Source organism: Coptis chinensis, chromosome 4 (genome assembly GCF_015680905.1).
Source record: "Coptis chinensis isolate HL-2020 chromosome 4, ASM1568090v1, whole genome shotgun sequence".
Taxonomy (NCBI): domain Eukaryota; kingdom Viridiplantae; phylum Streptophyta; class Magnoliopsida; order Ranunculales; family Ranunculaceae; genus Coptis; species Coptis chinensis.
Window position 1 is genome coordinate 89,900,920 of NC_141459.1, and position 16,463 is coordinate 89,917,382.

General features: G+C 36.5%; 1 pseudogene; it reads right to left on the minus strand.

The window, feature by feature from the left end:
* Nucleotides 1-1,793: 1,793 nt before the first annotated feature.
* LOC147505540 (shaggy-related protein kinase epsilon-like) lies at nucleotides 1,794-5,629 on the minus strand (annotated as a pseudogene).
* Nucleotides 5,630-16,463: the final 10,834 nt, after the last annotated feature.

The window sequence follows — 16,463 nt, forward strand, 5'->3', positions numbered from 1 at the left end:
TATCAATAATAATCTGAAAATAGCCAGAGTAGCCATCCAGAAAACAATAAAAAACATGACCAGCTAGACGTTCGAGCATCTGATCTATAAAAGGTAAAGGAAAGTGATCCTTTCATGTCATAGCATTTAAATGTCTGTAATCAATATAGATTCTCCATTTCATAGGACCTTGTGTGAAAACATAGTCACCCTTAGCGTTACGTACCATGGTAACCCCCGATTTCTTAGGAACTACATGAATGAGACTTACCCATTCGCTATCAGAGATTGGGTATATGATACCCGCATCGAATAATCGTAAGACTTCTTCCCTAACCACCTCTTTTATGGCAGGGTTCAAGCGACGCTGAGGTTCACGAGAAGTCTTCGCGTTATCCTCCAAATGGATATGATGAGTGCAAACATTAGGGTCCACTACAAATGAGCGAAAGACTTTTGTGACGCTAGGAGGCGGCGTCGAATTATTTTGTGGCGCTAAGAGGCGTTGGAATTTAAAGCGCCCGTGTTGGTGTCGAAATATTTATGGCGTAATATGCGTCATTAATTGAAATATTCTTGGCCCTCTACCGTCACTAAATGTGCATTACTAACACCTCTACGCCATCACTAAAATTGTATTACTGACGCCTTCACACCGTCACTAAATTGGTGTATTGTCGTCACTATTGAACTTTCAAATCCCCCCAAAAACTGGCGCTATAACTTGGCGCCAAAATAAACTAACGCCTCTGTACCATCAGTAATTATAAATTTGTCTTGTTTTTAGATATATTTACTGACGCCTATATACCGTCAGTAATTATAAATTTGTCTTTTTTTAAGAAATGTTCTTCGGCGGCCTTTCGGTCACAAAATAATATTTATTTAAAAAAAAAATAATATTTGTTTTTGGTTTCCATCATAATATTTATATTTTTTTTCCCCTGAAATCACCTGCATAAATACAACCACATATACCCCAAACACATAATATAATTAAGACTTGACAAACAATTATACACAAGGAAAATCTTAGTCATAACCATCACCAAAATTTGACTAAGTATATATATCACTAAATGAAAAACATTTAAAAGATATAGATGTATGGATATAGCAGAATCTACCAACATACTATTTCAATATAATCCCTATACAACAACTCAAGATCACATCCTAAGAAGCAAGAGCATGGGGTCCTTGACGATTCTCCTGGCGGTCTCGCTCTAAAACATACACACCCTGGACCAAGCTGGCAGCTACAGATCTTCGGTGATGTGCATTTTCCCTTTATAAAAAGAAAAAGATTCATTTCAACTATACCTTAGTCAATACAAGTTAAGGAACCACTAAAACAAGCTATTGACTAGTCAATATACACGCTAAGGATCCACGGAAGCAACAAAACAAGTCAATAGGATGGTTAGTCTGTCAATGAGCAAAGGCACCCACTACAGCTTTGTCATGGCCATATAGATTTCTGTGCAAATATATGTACACAATCCATAATGGGATAAAAATTTATAAAGGAAGTGCCTCAGAATGGCTCAGATAGACTAATCACAGATAGACTAATCACAGCTAAAAATGTGAATCATACAATAATACCACAAGAAAAGGCTCTAGTTTTGTTTCCTTTCCGAATATATCAAACAATTAATAAAACAGTATGTGGTTTAGAATAAACACTCGGCCAATAAATACCACCAAAAACATCATTTCTCCAAGAGTAGACACAATATTTTTACCCAAAATCAAGAATATGCCAATGTTTTCAGCCCACCCTAGTGTTGAAATTTGGACAAATATCATGTTTAATCCATCAAATTTCCATTAAAGTGGATGTTGCGTACTAAATTGCAAGCAATACATAAGAGGAAAGAAATAACTTTTTTGCCCTTTTTTCTAATCAAGTCAATAAGTACACAAACCTGTCCAAGGAGAAGCTCAGCTAAGACACAACCAACAGACCACATATCAATGGATGTCGTGTATTTTGTAGCTCCAAATATTAGTTATGGAGCCCTATAATATCTTGAGCATATGTATGATATATTGGGTTCGCCAGGTACCTATATAACAAAAATATCAATGTCAAGCCTTATCATATCATAACCCAGTAGGGCTATAAAACTATTGTTTGACAACTTACCAACTTCCCTGCACTTCCGAAATCACATATCTTAAGCTGATGGGTGTGAGGATTAACCTACAACAAACAGTACTTCAAAGGTCGGTTGGAAACAATTATACCCAGCTAAAACTAACATAAATTGCAGTCAATACACATCCTTTAAAGTAAAGGGTAAACATTGAGGAGCAGAATCTCACCAATAAATTTTGTGGTTTAAAGTCACGATGACAAGCTCCACTAACACCATGTACATAAGCAAGTGCTCGACAGATCTACAAAGCATAAAAATGTTGAACAAATAAATAATATGATAAACAAAAATTTCGGTAAAATGGAAAGACTGAAAAAGAAATATCCACCTACATATATCCTAAACACGAGTGTAAGGCAAGGAATAACAGGAATACTTAAAAAGTATGTCTTATATAATACTAATACAAAAGGACTGAAAAGAATTAAAAACAGCCAAAAGTTACAGATAGACAAGACTTTACCTGATATGTGTATAACTGCACAAAGAGAATAGGCATATATTGACTCATCCTGCTATAATGCTTCTCGACCCGGTAAACGATCTGAGACATATTCTAATACAAGGTTCAAGTACACCTCATCCTTGTCGGTAGTTGAAAAGAAAAATGCTTTAGTTGAACAATATTAGGATGCTCAAGTAAACGATAATTTGGAGTTCTCTGTTCTTGTATCTCTTGTCCCGTAGAACCTTCTTTATAGCAACCGCTTCACTAGTTTCCAAACACTTGGCCTGCATCAAATAACATGGAAGATTGTTAAACGCGGTGGAAAGATATATGCGGGGATACAACCAAACAATTAAATTGCACTCTTAACACTAAGTCGCATAAAACTAAGTTCAATCTACACGAAATACAACACCAAATGAACCCGGTCGCGACAACACGTTACGCCATATGCGAGATAGTCCGTTACAAAATTAAGAGTCAAATTGTTAAAAGACATAAATGGATGTCTCGGGTCTCCAAATAAATCGTAATGTTTATAAAACTATCTATTAAACTTTTTACTTTCGGAAAATAACGAATACCTGTTTTGGGTTGCCCATTTCGACCACCCATTGTGGTTGCAATTATCGACCGATCTCGTTCCATTACCATTCACAAAAGTGGTTTCCAAATCCTACATTGTCCAAAGCAAGTATTAAAAACAATTTCTAGAGCCCGAATATATAACACCAACAAATAATAATAATAAAAATCCAAACCTTATTATCATCATGGTCATGTCATCTTTAATTCTCATCTCATTCAATTCTTTGGGAAGGCGATCAACCCCAGTTTTAGAAGATGTCCCCGACTTACAAGATCAACAACTTCCTCGCGAGGTAGAAGCCACCATATTATTCTTCTCCGCAGTTATCATATATATAAAGGTGTATCTTTGAACCATACAAAAGTGTATCCAAAAACTTCTTAGGCAGATATGAGAAATGGAAGTACAATATTTGCAACCAATTCTTATCAAAAAATAAAATAAAATAAAAAGAAAAAACAGTAGACATTGTTGCTTACAAGTTACAACCCAAGGAACATGTATTAAACAAGAAACATGACATGCCATTACCATGTGTGTTGTCCCGTCACATCACACGAGCTACCACCTCTATAAAGATAAACTTTGTTCCACATAACCACATAAGCATCCACATCATAGTCAACCTGGCTGGAGGACTAACATCACCAACCCCGCAGGGTAACTGACCATAGCAGAACAGAAGTGACTCTTGAGAAACCAGGGCTGACCCCATAGAACCAAATAACAATGATAGTGATGATAACAACAATGAACAAAAGTGATCATGGTGTGAATCCAATTTATAATTGCAACCAAACTGAACCAAGTATAGTAGCTAGTAAGGAAGCATAACAAACCTGGTTAATATATGGCTCCATTTGATGTAATAACTCGTAACCCTGAGTACACAACCAAAGTCGAAGGTTCAATAGCCTAAACGTGTAAAGCTTGCTTACAGTAGAATGCAACAACACTAAATCACCTACCTGTTTGAAGTATCGAAGATAAGCATCCATTGTCCCACTAACAGACTCCAAAAATTTCTGAATCCAGCAGTGACAGCGATGCAGAGAAGCATAAGGATCCAATTTATTTCAGGTATGTATATTTGCCCAAGGAACTTTGTAGATGTATGAACAACCTTGACTCTAGGAAAGCAACCAAGTGCATGTGCTTGCTTGATTATTGAAAAAGTTGCAGTTATTGTAGCGTGATATCTTTTTTACTTCAAAGCCGCAGCGCTTTCACTTTATAACACCCTGTAGACTAGAAGAATAGTACCATTCTAAAAAATTATTCCCATCACCTAAGAGAATATTCCTAGCCAAAGTATTAATCAAATTTTAGAAAGCAAAGAAAACTAGCAATGAAAACAGTAAGAAGCATTAACACACAAGAACGAGGCCACATAACTCAAACCTGCATTGGTGACATGTCTTTCCATTTATCGGATCATAAATGCTTACTCCATCCTTTGTATAACCATCAACAAACAGATCCCAAGTCGACCCACAAGTACCAAGTAGCTTCTCATGTTCTTCAGTATAAATCTCAGGCCGCAAACCTTCTCCAACTAAAGGTCCTAATAAATCATCCTCCTTATTGGTTCTCTTTTCACACACTTATGTGTAGCTAACAGGAGTTGCATTTTGTAACCTGTAAGTCCAGAAAACACCAACGCCTAACTCCATCAGTAGCCCATTTTGTTTCGTTTTTTTTTCAATATTTTGAACAAATCTAAAAACACTCATCATAAATTCAAAACAAAACCAAAAAAAAAAAAAAAGCAATAATTTGGACAGAGTTATTAATTATTCAAACGAAACAAAGAACCCCATCTGCAACCTAAAACCCACAAAACCCTAACGCCCAACTCCATCAACAGACCACTTACTTCAATATTTAAACAAAATGAACATACTCCATTGCAAAAACTCATTAAATATTCAAATCAACGCCCAAAGAAAGACAAATAAAGAGAACCCAACAAATTAAAACAAAATGAACAAACCCCACTTGATAAAACAACAAAAAGAAGCAAAAAGACTGAAACTTGGAACAATAAAAGTACACGGAAGACCTTCTAGGTGGAAGAGAAGAAGATAAAGGAGAATAACTTTTTCCATCAAAGACTTTTCTCGAGATTAAAATCCCGAACAACGAGACAATAAAACTGTCTCTCGGAGAATAAACAGAGGGCTCTTTGTATTTCTCATATTATATACCCATTATATCGGAGAAAAGAATAAAAATAAATAACTATACAACTCCCATTTATGTACACTACCTAACTGCCTAGTTAGAGTTTGATCAAAAAAATTGAAAAGAAGAAGAATTGGGAGTTCAGAAAAGATGGAAAAGGGTGCCCCCAAACCATAAAACGCAAGCACTAATGCAATCCAAGTACAAGGTTACCCTAATGAGCTCAGTATTGGATGTTTGGTCTGCTAGGCTGACAAGCCACATTGTGAATTTGTGACCATGTCCCGCTTTTCAAGAAAGATCTGCACCAAGAGAAAAAACGCGTCTTTGTGGCCTTTGCATTCTCATACCTATTCCAGAAGTGTAAAATTTCAGTGACAAGCACTAAATAGTAAATCAGCAATAGGTACTGTATCGCCAAACTGATAATTTAATGAAGAGACCAAGGAAACTCTACAAGCACTAAAAAATAAAAATCATAATTAGGGTCTGTTACGCACATCAACAACTTGGAAAGATCTGCTGATGCATGATTTTAGTTGTGAAGATTCGGAAAGGGGTGAAGACCCACGGTCACCATCACATAGAAGAAATTACCTCTTCTAACATGGTAGCTATATCCATCTTTGTGCCTTTCCGCAATGACAAAAACTTCTCACGAGCCTGTTACACAAACGTAAAGTACAGGTAAAGTTTTCTAACATGGTAGCTATATCCATAGAAGCTAAGTTTTCTTTTTCCATTTCAAGTAAAGTCTATAAGAATGATGGTTTCACAAAGAAAGATGCAGATAGAACTTACATACCGCATTAACAGTTGAATCCATACGGTATACTTGAAAAATGCAAGAAGTACATTTCCCGCAGATGTAACCTTACCGGTCTTCTCACTATCTTCCTGTGGACATAAACAAAAACTAATTAGAACACATTGCACATAAAACGTAATGATGAGCTTCTATAAAACTGATCAAATACGGCAATAGTTATCACTAGCTAGGTTAAGCCTCTTTGCATTGCTTTCGGATCCTTTGGGTTGATGCATGCATCTAACAACTCCCACTCTTACTCTTCCCTCCTCGGTTTTACGCAAAACACAACCATCATAGCATTCTTCATCTATTCAATATAACCACCAGAAACTGATGCCTACCTTTCACCTTAATTACCTTGCTGCAAAACCCTCAAACTTCTCCACCTCTACCTTGTCCAAGAACCTAAAATGATATAATAAATCAATCAATCCATGGTAGTAATACACAGTAGTCACCTTTCTCTCTCCTCCTTTATCCGGGCTTGAGACCGGCAATGCAAATTCTTTATGAGTTGCATTGGCGGAGTTAAAAAAGGGTTAGTAAACTCAACTCTAAACCTGCAAAAGTAACCACAATACACATATGAACAATCAATGGTAAGGAGCATGGACACATATATAAACAAAAAGAGTCCATTCACTGCTAAACATATCCATGAACAAAAGGTCCATACAAGACGCAAACTAACAATAGATAAACTGTCTGTCCCTCGTACTTGAGTTCCAAATTAAAACAGAACAAAAACTTAAAATAGAACAAAAACAAACGAAATTAATCTTCATATTGCAGCCTGCCTCCAACCCAAATCAAGAAGCCTCCATCAACTATATCTCGTAGATACAAAATATCATCCTGGGGACCATCATACACAGGAGCATCACCAACCAAGACATTGGTAATATAGACAACCTTTTCATCTCCCATGATATCTCTAAAATGACATTTTTGGTTGTCAGTCTTAACATACCCATTATCATCAAATTTTTCTTTGTCCCATAATGCAAGATGCAATTATTCTCACAAGCATCGATGCGCTTTGCTTTCATCCCTAGGTCTGTCAACATTTTCTTCATTACTGGCCATTTTTCAGGTAAAGTATTTTCTTTTGGCAACCAAGTTCTTAGCATAGACAAGAGTGCGCTCACACTATTTCCGGACCAACCATACTATTTCTTTAAGTCATGAAGCTCTACAACTGCAGATAGAGTTGTCACAGGACCCTCACATGAAGGGTATAATTTTTCTTCGGCTTTACTTTTGTATTCAGCATACTTTTTACCCAAATCTGGTTCGGGAACAAAAGGTTGTTCAAAATCAGAAGTTTGATCGGTATCCCCTCCATACACATCACCCCTTACACCTTCATGTACACCATAACAAGCATCAACAAGATTCTCTAACCCAAGCCCTCTATTTTCAATGTTTTCATCTTCAACTATGTCTACCACAAGATACTTCGATTGTTTTTCACCATGTAAGGACCATATAGTATACGTTAGATCAAAACCATTTTGAATTATATGCCTTCAGACTTCGTCAAACACCAATTTTTTCCCATTCCGACATGTTACACAAGGACAAGGACATGTTGTGAACCCTTCATACTTTTTTTGTGCCAAATCAATAAAACTAGCTACCCCTTCCCTATAGACAGTGCTCACTCAGTTTGGTTCATGAATCCACTCTTTCTGAATCGACCATGACATTCTACCATTATGTAGATACAAAGATAAGAAAGAAAAAAGAAAGATAACTCTCGAGTTAGTTAGTTAATTTGAAAAAATCATAGATGTCTTAACACTATTACTACTAAGCTCAATTACTTGTCAGTCTTGAAATATTTTCAATAGAGAGACTTGACAATTTTTTGAGCTACCATTCTACCAACAGAAATTAGGGAGACAATGACTTCAAAGTTCAAAGCCATTCAAAAGCACATTCACAATCAAACTATGTCAAACATCATTTACGCAAAAACATTGCCTAACTTGATATAGAGATGTTGTCAAACATAAAATTTTTGTTAAAAAAAAAACATTAAGAACATACCCTCCAAAAGCCGAAAGTTATCTGTCTAAGAGAGAGACTTCAATAACCTTCTCCAGTAATCCTTTTGTCAATTAAAGCAAATGAGGGAAAATTGTTACTAACAATAAAAATTAGCATAATCGAGAAGAAATTTGTCAAGAATGAAATTAATAGCAAAAATAAAATAAAAAACTTGTCAGATATTGCTTGGGGTCGAGAAGACTACGATTAAGGCAAAAAGAAAGTTTGGGAGCCCTAGCTGATTTATTCCAATTTATCAATACAGATCTTTGAAAGGAAATTAATCAGTATCAAATGCAGCCATCAGAGACAGTGATAACACTAAAATGCAAATACAAAATAAAAAACTTCAAACCAATTTCAATTAATATTAAGGAAAGAAAGTACTTTTAGGAGATCTAGTAATTGATTGAGAGACGACCTAATAACTATTCAGTAATACCATTGAGAGGAATCCCTCACAACCTACTACTAGCACTTAAGGAACTTATGAGAGCCTCAAAACTTGCATTCTTATAGTGCAATCATTTGCAGCGTAAGCATATTTCACATAATAATGTGCATAAGAGTTCACTTTAAGGCAGTAATAATCTATACTGAAATCTAATAATAAAACAATCCATTATTTGAAGGTTGTTGCTTGTTTGAATGTCGATTGTTTAACGAAGGGGTGGGCCACTTTAAAATCCCTCAATGTTTTCCTTCTATAAATCATATTCAGAGAAATCATATACCCACATAGAAAAGTTAAACTAAACACACTCCAACAAAGAACATATTCAGTTATTGGGGCATCACCAATTTCTCTATTTCAAAACATCAACCCAACACCAACCCTCATATGGATCGGAATTCATTACAATCGTCAACAAATGTTGATTTTTTGAAAAAGCAATCAGACCAAATTGCACCGGTGAAAATCAAATTGGATCAAAATTAATCTTTACCTGTCATACAATAATGAAAATGGAAAAATTGAACATGTAGTAGTACAAAATTATTTCCTATACCATTTAAAATTTTAAGCTTTAACACCTATCTTACTGAAACTATGAAGCAAAAAGAACTTGTTCATTGAAAGAAAGAACGTGTTCATTAAAGGATACCCGCATCCCACTCACACAGATCCACATATGGATCATTCCCGACCTCATACTAATCAAAGACAACACTCACATAAGTCTCCATTAAAGCCCTTGTTTAGGGTCACCAAACTTATTAGAAACGAAATGTCGAAAGGTACGTAGGAACCAATGGCTCTAAATCTGGTTTCATGAAAATACAAATTTGCTATTTGGTTCATCAATAAAAGGATTAGAATAAGTTGAAAGGCTAGGAACAAATTAAAGCTCTAATGAAGGGGGTGTGACCGTGTGAGGAAGGTGATTAAGGGAAGGGAACGTGGTGTTTTTTGGTATTTATTTCCATGGGCTATAGAGAGAGGTGAGATGATATATGATCAAGTAAAATATATGAGAGGTGATGAAGGAACCAACATACATGATAAAGTAAAATATATGATGATAAAAGAGACTAAATCGTCAAGAAGCTACCTTTATCATCTATGGTGGTCCTAATCCACATTTCACACCAATCTAATAAGAGCAAGTAAATCTAACCTTTGGCTTGTCGATTGACAACTTAGATAACTAATTACAGTTGGAATATTGTACACTTTACTTAGTATAACTCCAAATCAAACTTAATACATCATATGAGCAATGAATCCTATGTGAAGTTTCTCTTTGATACACCATACTACCTTATGCAAATAAAGAAACTAACGACAACGCCATTTTTTTTTCATTTTTTAATTGTTTTTCTTGTTCATTTAATTTCATTAACCAATAATTGCAATATCAAATTCCATACAAAACTAAGAAGTAGACCTAGATTTTCATGGTACTTTCGATCTAAACAGTTAGTATAACTTGCAATCGAAACCCAATAGCAAACAAAAAGAAAAGATGAGTAATTGCAAATATTTTTCTCATACAAAACAATTACATCACAATAAGCACACCAGAATGGAATGGTTGATTGGGAACAAAAAAATCCAACACTTAGAAGATAATCAAAAATTGCAAATGCTCCCTTGCTTTCTTATGTTGGTCCATCTCCATACATTATTTGAACTGTTAAGTAGAAAGTGTCAAAGTTAAGTCAACCAACACTATTTGAACTGTTAAGTAGAAAGTGTCAAAGTTGTCAACCAATTTCTTTTTGCTAAAGAGATCACATATACATCAGGGAAGAAACAAACCAGCACCAATAACGACTTAAACTGACCTTATATGATATCGAGCTACTTCACTTCATGGACTATTGCTTTGGTACCCATTCTCTTCAACCTTCACTAACTTCCCACACAAGTGGTAACAGTCCTTGAAGCTTACAATGCTATCATCTTTCAAAATGCACACAATAGAAAAGCTTAGAATTGATACATGGTTTACGGCATACCTGAGAAAGAGAGGACCCAACTATATTACAAATAACTCAAACCATTAAAAGCAAAAATCCCAAAAATTATAAAAAGCCAACAAACAATCAAACCGAAATAAAATATCAATAATCAACACATCTGACAAAATTAGGACAGAAAAACAGTGATTTTATCAAGTAAATTTAGGGCAGAACTGGAATTGTTGAGAGTAACGGTAATAGAAAAAGAGAGAGCAATTGACTTTACCAGAGAGACGTGGAGTGGTGGGTGTTGGCGGTGAGGAGAAATTGTAGGGTTTTATTTTATTTTAATTTATTTATTTATAGTTTTTTGGTAAGAGATTGTTCCAGACCTTACCTCAAACAAATGGCTAGCGAGTGAAGTCGAGAAGAAAGAGATTGATTCTGCGTTAGGGTTTTGAGATTGAGAAGAAAGAGAGATGAGGTCGAGAAGAAAGATGAAACTGTTGAGAAGTGAAACTTGACGCCTTCATCTCATGTCACATACCTAACACGTGTTTTAGTTGTGACGGTTTATAAAAATAATTCTGACCCTATTTGTCGTCACTATTTTTCTATCATTTTTTAAATAAACTAAAATACGTTTTTGAATTATAGTGACGCTAAAACCACAAACTGACACCTACATGCCGTCACATCCTTTCTGACGCCACTTTAGCGTCACAAAACCAAAAAAGCCTCTGTCACAAAAATGTTGTTATGGTGTAGTGGTCAATTCCCTTAATGTCGGCTAGGGACCAACCAATCGCAGACCGATGTTCCCTAATCACCCTGATTAAACATGTCTCTTCATCCTTAGATAACAGAGAAGATATAATTACCGGATGACTACCATCCGGATCAAGTTGAATATATTTTAACTCCGGGGGAAGAGGTTTAAGCACCGGGGTGGAAGGAAAGTCAATAGATGTTTCGTCAGGGTCCTCATCTTGCGTAATGAATACTTGCTTAGGTAGCAAGTCTTCATACTCAGTATAAAGAGCAACCGAAGGGTCTACAATCGGTGTGGACTCAAGGATGGTGTTGACTTCCTCTAAGTAGGAGTCATTTACAAAATCTGAAGTTCCAAAAGAAAGGAATTTATACATATGGTTTTCGAAACGTGTAGTTTAAATAATCTTGAGCTAAGCTCTCGATCATGCTAACCTCCCCATCTATAGACGATTCTGGTAACTGTTTCATCATTTTAAAAATATTTACCTCAATAGAAAGATGGCCAAAAGATAAGGACATCTTACCATCGCGGCAATTTATAAGCGCGTTGGCAGTTGCCAAGAAGGGACGCCCTAAGATGATCGGTACAGAGTCGTTAGCGACTTCTGTATCGAGGATAACAAAATCTGCAGAATAGTAGAAATCTTGAACCTTAACAAGCACGATTTCCACTACACCCTTAGGATACTTTATAGACCTGTCCGCTAACTGCAACGTCATTTTTGTAGGTTGCATTTCTTATAAACCTATTTGTTTATACAAATACAACGGGAGTAAGTTAACACTCGCCCCCAGGTCTAATAAAGCGGTCGTCGTGTAGGATTCTCCTAAGGTGCATTTTACAGTAGGACGACCAGGGTCCTTGTACTTAACAATTCCATTATTTTCTGATAAAGTTGGGAACTGTTCAATTAGAAAGGCGTCTTTAGGTATGTTGGTCTTACGCCTAGTAGTGCACAACTCCTTAAGAAACTTAGCATGGTTAGGTAGCTTTTTAATAGCTTCGAGAAAAGGAAGGTTTATCGTTAGATTTTTGAAAACGTTCCTAATCTCCTCAAAGTTTGTATCCCTGGTTAGCATGGCTAATTTCTGGGGAAACGGTGGTTTCTCTCTATATTTAGCGTATGGCTCAACTGGATGTCTAACCTTGGGTATCTGTTTCTTAGGTTGTGGTTTAACTGGTACCTCTACAGTGGTAGGCTCTTCAGTTTCTATTTCGGTATCTAGTTCGATATCCGGTGTAGGGACTACTGGTGGGGTAACTATAGGCATAGTTACTTTGTTATCAACCACTTTACCAGAACGGAGAGTGGTGATGGCATTTAGCTCACCTACGGTTGTAGTTTCCGTACTAGTATTACCGTTTACCTCAAAGGCTGTGTTTGCTGTTTTAGGGTTTGATATCGTTTGGCCTGGAAACACGCCTTTTGGTTGGGCTTTCTCTTGGGCTAACTGTGTATGCCCTGATTTATGGATTATAAGAGCTGTTGGTTCGATTGAGTCATTGATTGGAAAAGTTGTTGGGTAACCTGTATAAAGGCGTCGATACGATCCGGTTGTGTAGGTGTAGTAGTCACAGGTGGTGCGACTGGAACTATCTCAAGTTGATTATTTATGGGCGGGTTGTGATAGTTATTATTGTTAACCGGAACGATACCTCTATTGGTATAATAACTATTATAATTACCTTGACCTTGTCGTGGTTGCGCTTGGTTGTTATAATTATTATAATTCCCCTGACTTTGTCATTGTCCTTGCCTAGGTGGAGCTTGGTTATAATTGTTTATTTGCCTAACATTTTGGTTATTAAACCCTGGAGGTGTAACTTGTTGATTGTTTCGCCAACTGAAGTTGGGATTTTGTCTCCATGGGGCATTAGGAATAGGATAGCTATTAATGGAGCAAACATTATCTTGCTCTGATTGTTGTTGTTCATAGGCGAGAGGACAATAGGAGTCAAGGTGCTTAGGACTCAAACAGAAATTACATGGGTTGGAGTTGACATTCATGACGGGGATAGGCTTTTGTTGAACAGAAATAGCTTCTACCTTTTTAGTTAGAGATTCGATTAAATTTTTAAGTTCGATCGGGTTTCATCTCAAACATACCGGGCGCCTTAATCATTGAAGAAGAACTAGCGAGCGGGGGATATCATCACTACCCCCATTATTATTAAGCTTAGTTTGATCTTCTAAAAATTTGTAAGCCTCAGGGTTCTTTTACTTAGGAAGCTACCCCATTCATTATGTCAAGGACTTCTTTATGGTGGTGTAGAAGTCCTTTGAAAAAAACACGAACTAACGTGTCTTTAAGCTAGGTTATGATGTGGACACTCTATAAGGAGATCGGTGAAACGATTCCAAGCCTCTGAAAATGATTCATGAGGGATTTTGTCGAAAAGAAATGAATCTTGGAAAGCATCTTATCCGTCTTTAGGGGTGGGTAAAATGGTCCATAAATAATAGCTGAACAAGTTTAGCCCACGAAGTCTACATTAATTAGGCGCTTTTGGGCGCTAACCAAGACGCCTTATCGGCTAAGGTGAAGGGAAATACCCTCAGTTTAATTTGTTCCGCACCAACCGTAGGATGGTGGAATGTTGTAAGGACTTGTTCAATCCTACGCATGTGTTGATAAGGTTTTTCATGGTCTAAACCATGAAAAACGGATAACAAATTAAATATGTTTGGGGGGATTCGAAAATCCCCCACTGGGTCGGCTAGAACGATGCAAGATTTACGGCTATCGCTCAAGACTTTGTAAAAGTCGGATAGAGGAGTCTCTCTTTCTTCAGCCATTATGTCAGGTGTGGTGTGTGAAATAGTAGCTAGAGGTGTGTGATTGGTATACTAGATAGACGTGTTTGTTGATGTTGACGGTTAATTACGTTCGGTGTTTTTCTTCGGCCAGACCTTAATCTCATGCAATTCTAAGTCTAAACACGACAACACTCCAAACAATCTTGATATACTAGTATAAACCTCTAACCGAGATCACGAGGTGTGGAAGAAAAGAGTACACGAATGCCTCCTTGCTTAAACTACGAATAGCGTCTTGTTTACGCGTGATCGATTGTGTATAACAAGTTAGAACACTGAAAACTTGAAGAAATGGAAAGTTTGAAACAAACCTGAGGAAATCGGACAATTTCAGCAGAGGGCGCAAGTGCGCTCTGTTTGGGCGCAGTGCGCCCGCGGTAACTTCAAGTTCTTGTTCAAAAGCGCTGTCGCGCTCGGTTTGGGCGCAGTCGCTCGTGGTTCCAGCGTTTGAAGCAGGTGCGCTCCGTGTAATTTTTCAAGGAACTTTTCAATGCTGAAACGGACAACCACAGTATGAATCAAACAAGGGTTGGGTGGGTTTAATGGGACTTAAAATGACTAATTATACTATGAAACCAAAGCTAAAGGGAACTAAGATGGCGGGCATTTTGATAAGCGTAAAAGAATAGTTTTACCAATGACTAAAGCTCGCGAGAACTCTAAACGCTAGTAAAACTAGAACTATTTTTCATGTATCTAATTTATCAAAGTTTTCTACTCTCAATCAAATTAAGATATAGTGGAGTAGGAAGTTCGTTCCACTCCTAGTTCTTTAGCATGCGATGGTTTCGTGTCAACTAATCAATCATAAATCTAGTGAGAGATTTACGAGGGGAATTCTATACTACGAGGTGAATTAAATTAACAAGTTACGAATAACGAAATGATAGAATGCTAAGGGTTTGAATCTAGATTAAGAATTAAAGGGAATTGAATCCACCTTAACTCGACTTAATCCTACTAACAAAGACTCGTCGTGATCCAAATTGAATGCTTCGCATATCAAAATAGTAATTCTAATTCCTAATTATACATGACATTTCTACCAATTCATAACTATCATGTGAGCGATTAAACCCATTCTCATGGTGAATTAATCGTTTCTAGAGTGGAATAACTATCACGACGATTTCTAAGTTTAACAAAGATCAAGCTTCATCAACGCTTCTTCAACCCCTCTAATGGAGGTTTAGCCTTGATTCATACAACTATCATTTCCCATTGAATTAAAACTAGACATCATATAAAAATTTTATCTTTATGCAATTTGTCTAAACAATAATTGAAATCTTAGGTAATAACTGGGAAATGAATAACAAGTAATAAAGGAATTTAGATCTAAACAATTGTAAATGACAAAATCGAAATGAACAAGAATCTACTATTTTATTTATCTAATCGATGAAGAACAATGATTTAAGAGTTTAATCTAAAGCAAGAATTGAATTGAAACTAAACTTAATTAAAAATAATTAAAACTAGATCTAGAATTATCTATAGTTTTAGGTCTAATTAGCTACCATCAACAAAGAGCTAAGCTTTTCTTTTTATATGCTTCAGATCAAAAATCGTGCATGGGCTTGGAGCCATGTTTTGGGCTGGAAAATTCGAGCCCAAAACCAAATTCTTTTAGTCCGAAAAAGGCTCTTCAGCTGGATTTGGCTTCAATAGACTTTTCGTCCACTTCTGCTTTTCTGATTGGGTCAAGACTTGGATCATTAGAAAGCTCTTCCCGAGCCGGTCGTTTTGACATAAGGTAGACCCAATTATGAGGTCTGAGTCCAAAGATACGGCCTTCGGAAGTTCTGCTGACTTTGTGTGCTATTTCTGCCCGCGTTGACTTTGACTTCTTAGCTTTTACCGGGCTTTAGAAAGGCTTTGTCTCCTTGAATCTTGGCCTTTATCACAGAACATCTTAGCAACCAATCCTTGCTCTTTTATCTCGCCAAAGATGCACATTTCTGCACATAATTGACTTTACTGCCTGAAATACATAAAAAACACGTAATCAGTGTTAACTCTTATTTATTACTCACATAATTGGTCTAAAAGTATGATTATTAAGGGGTTAAAACTACAGTTTTGGGCTCTTATCAGTACCCAACGGTTCTACGAGAGTTGTTAACCATAGGCATCTCTCTTCCAAATACCAAGCAGCAAACTAATTTCACTTCCCACCTATTAGTTTTGGAAAAATAAGAAAAAAAAACCAAAAAAAAACCCTAAAGCTAACTGT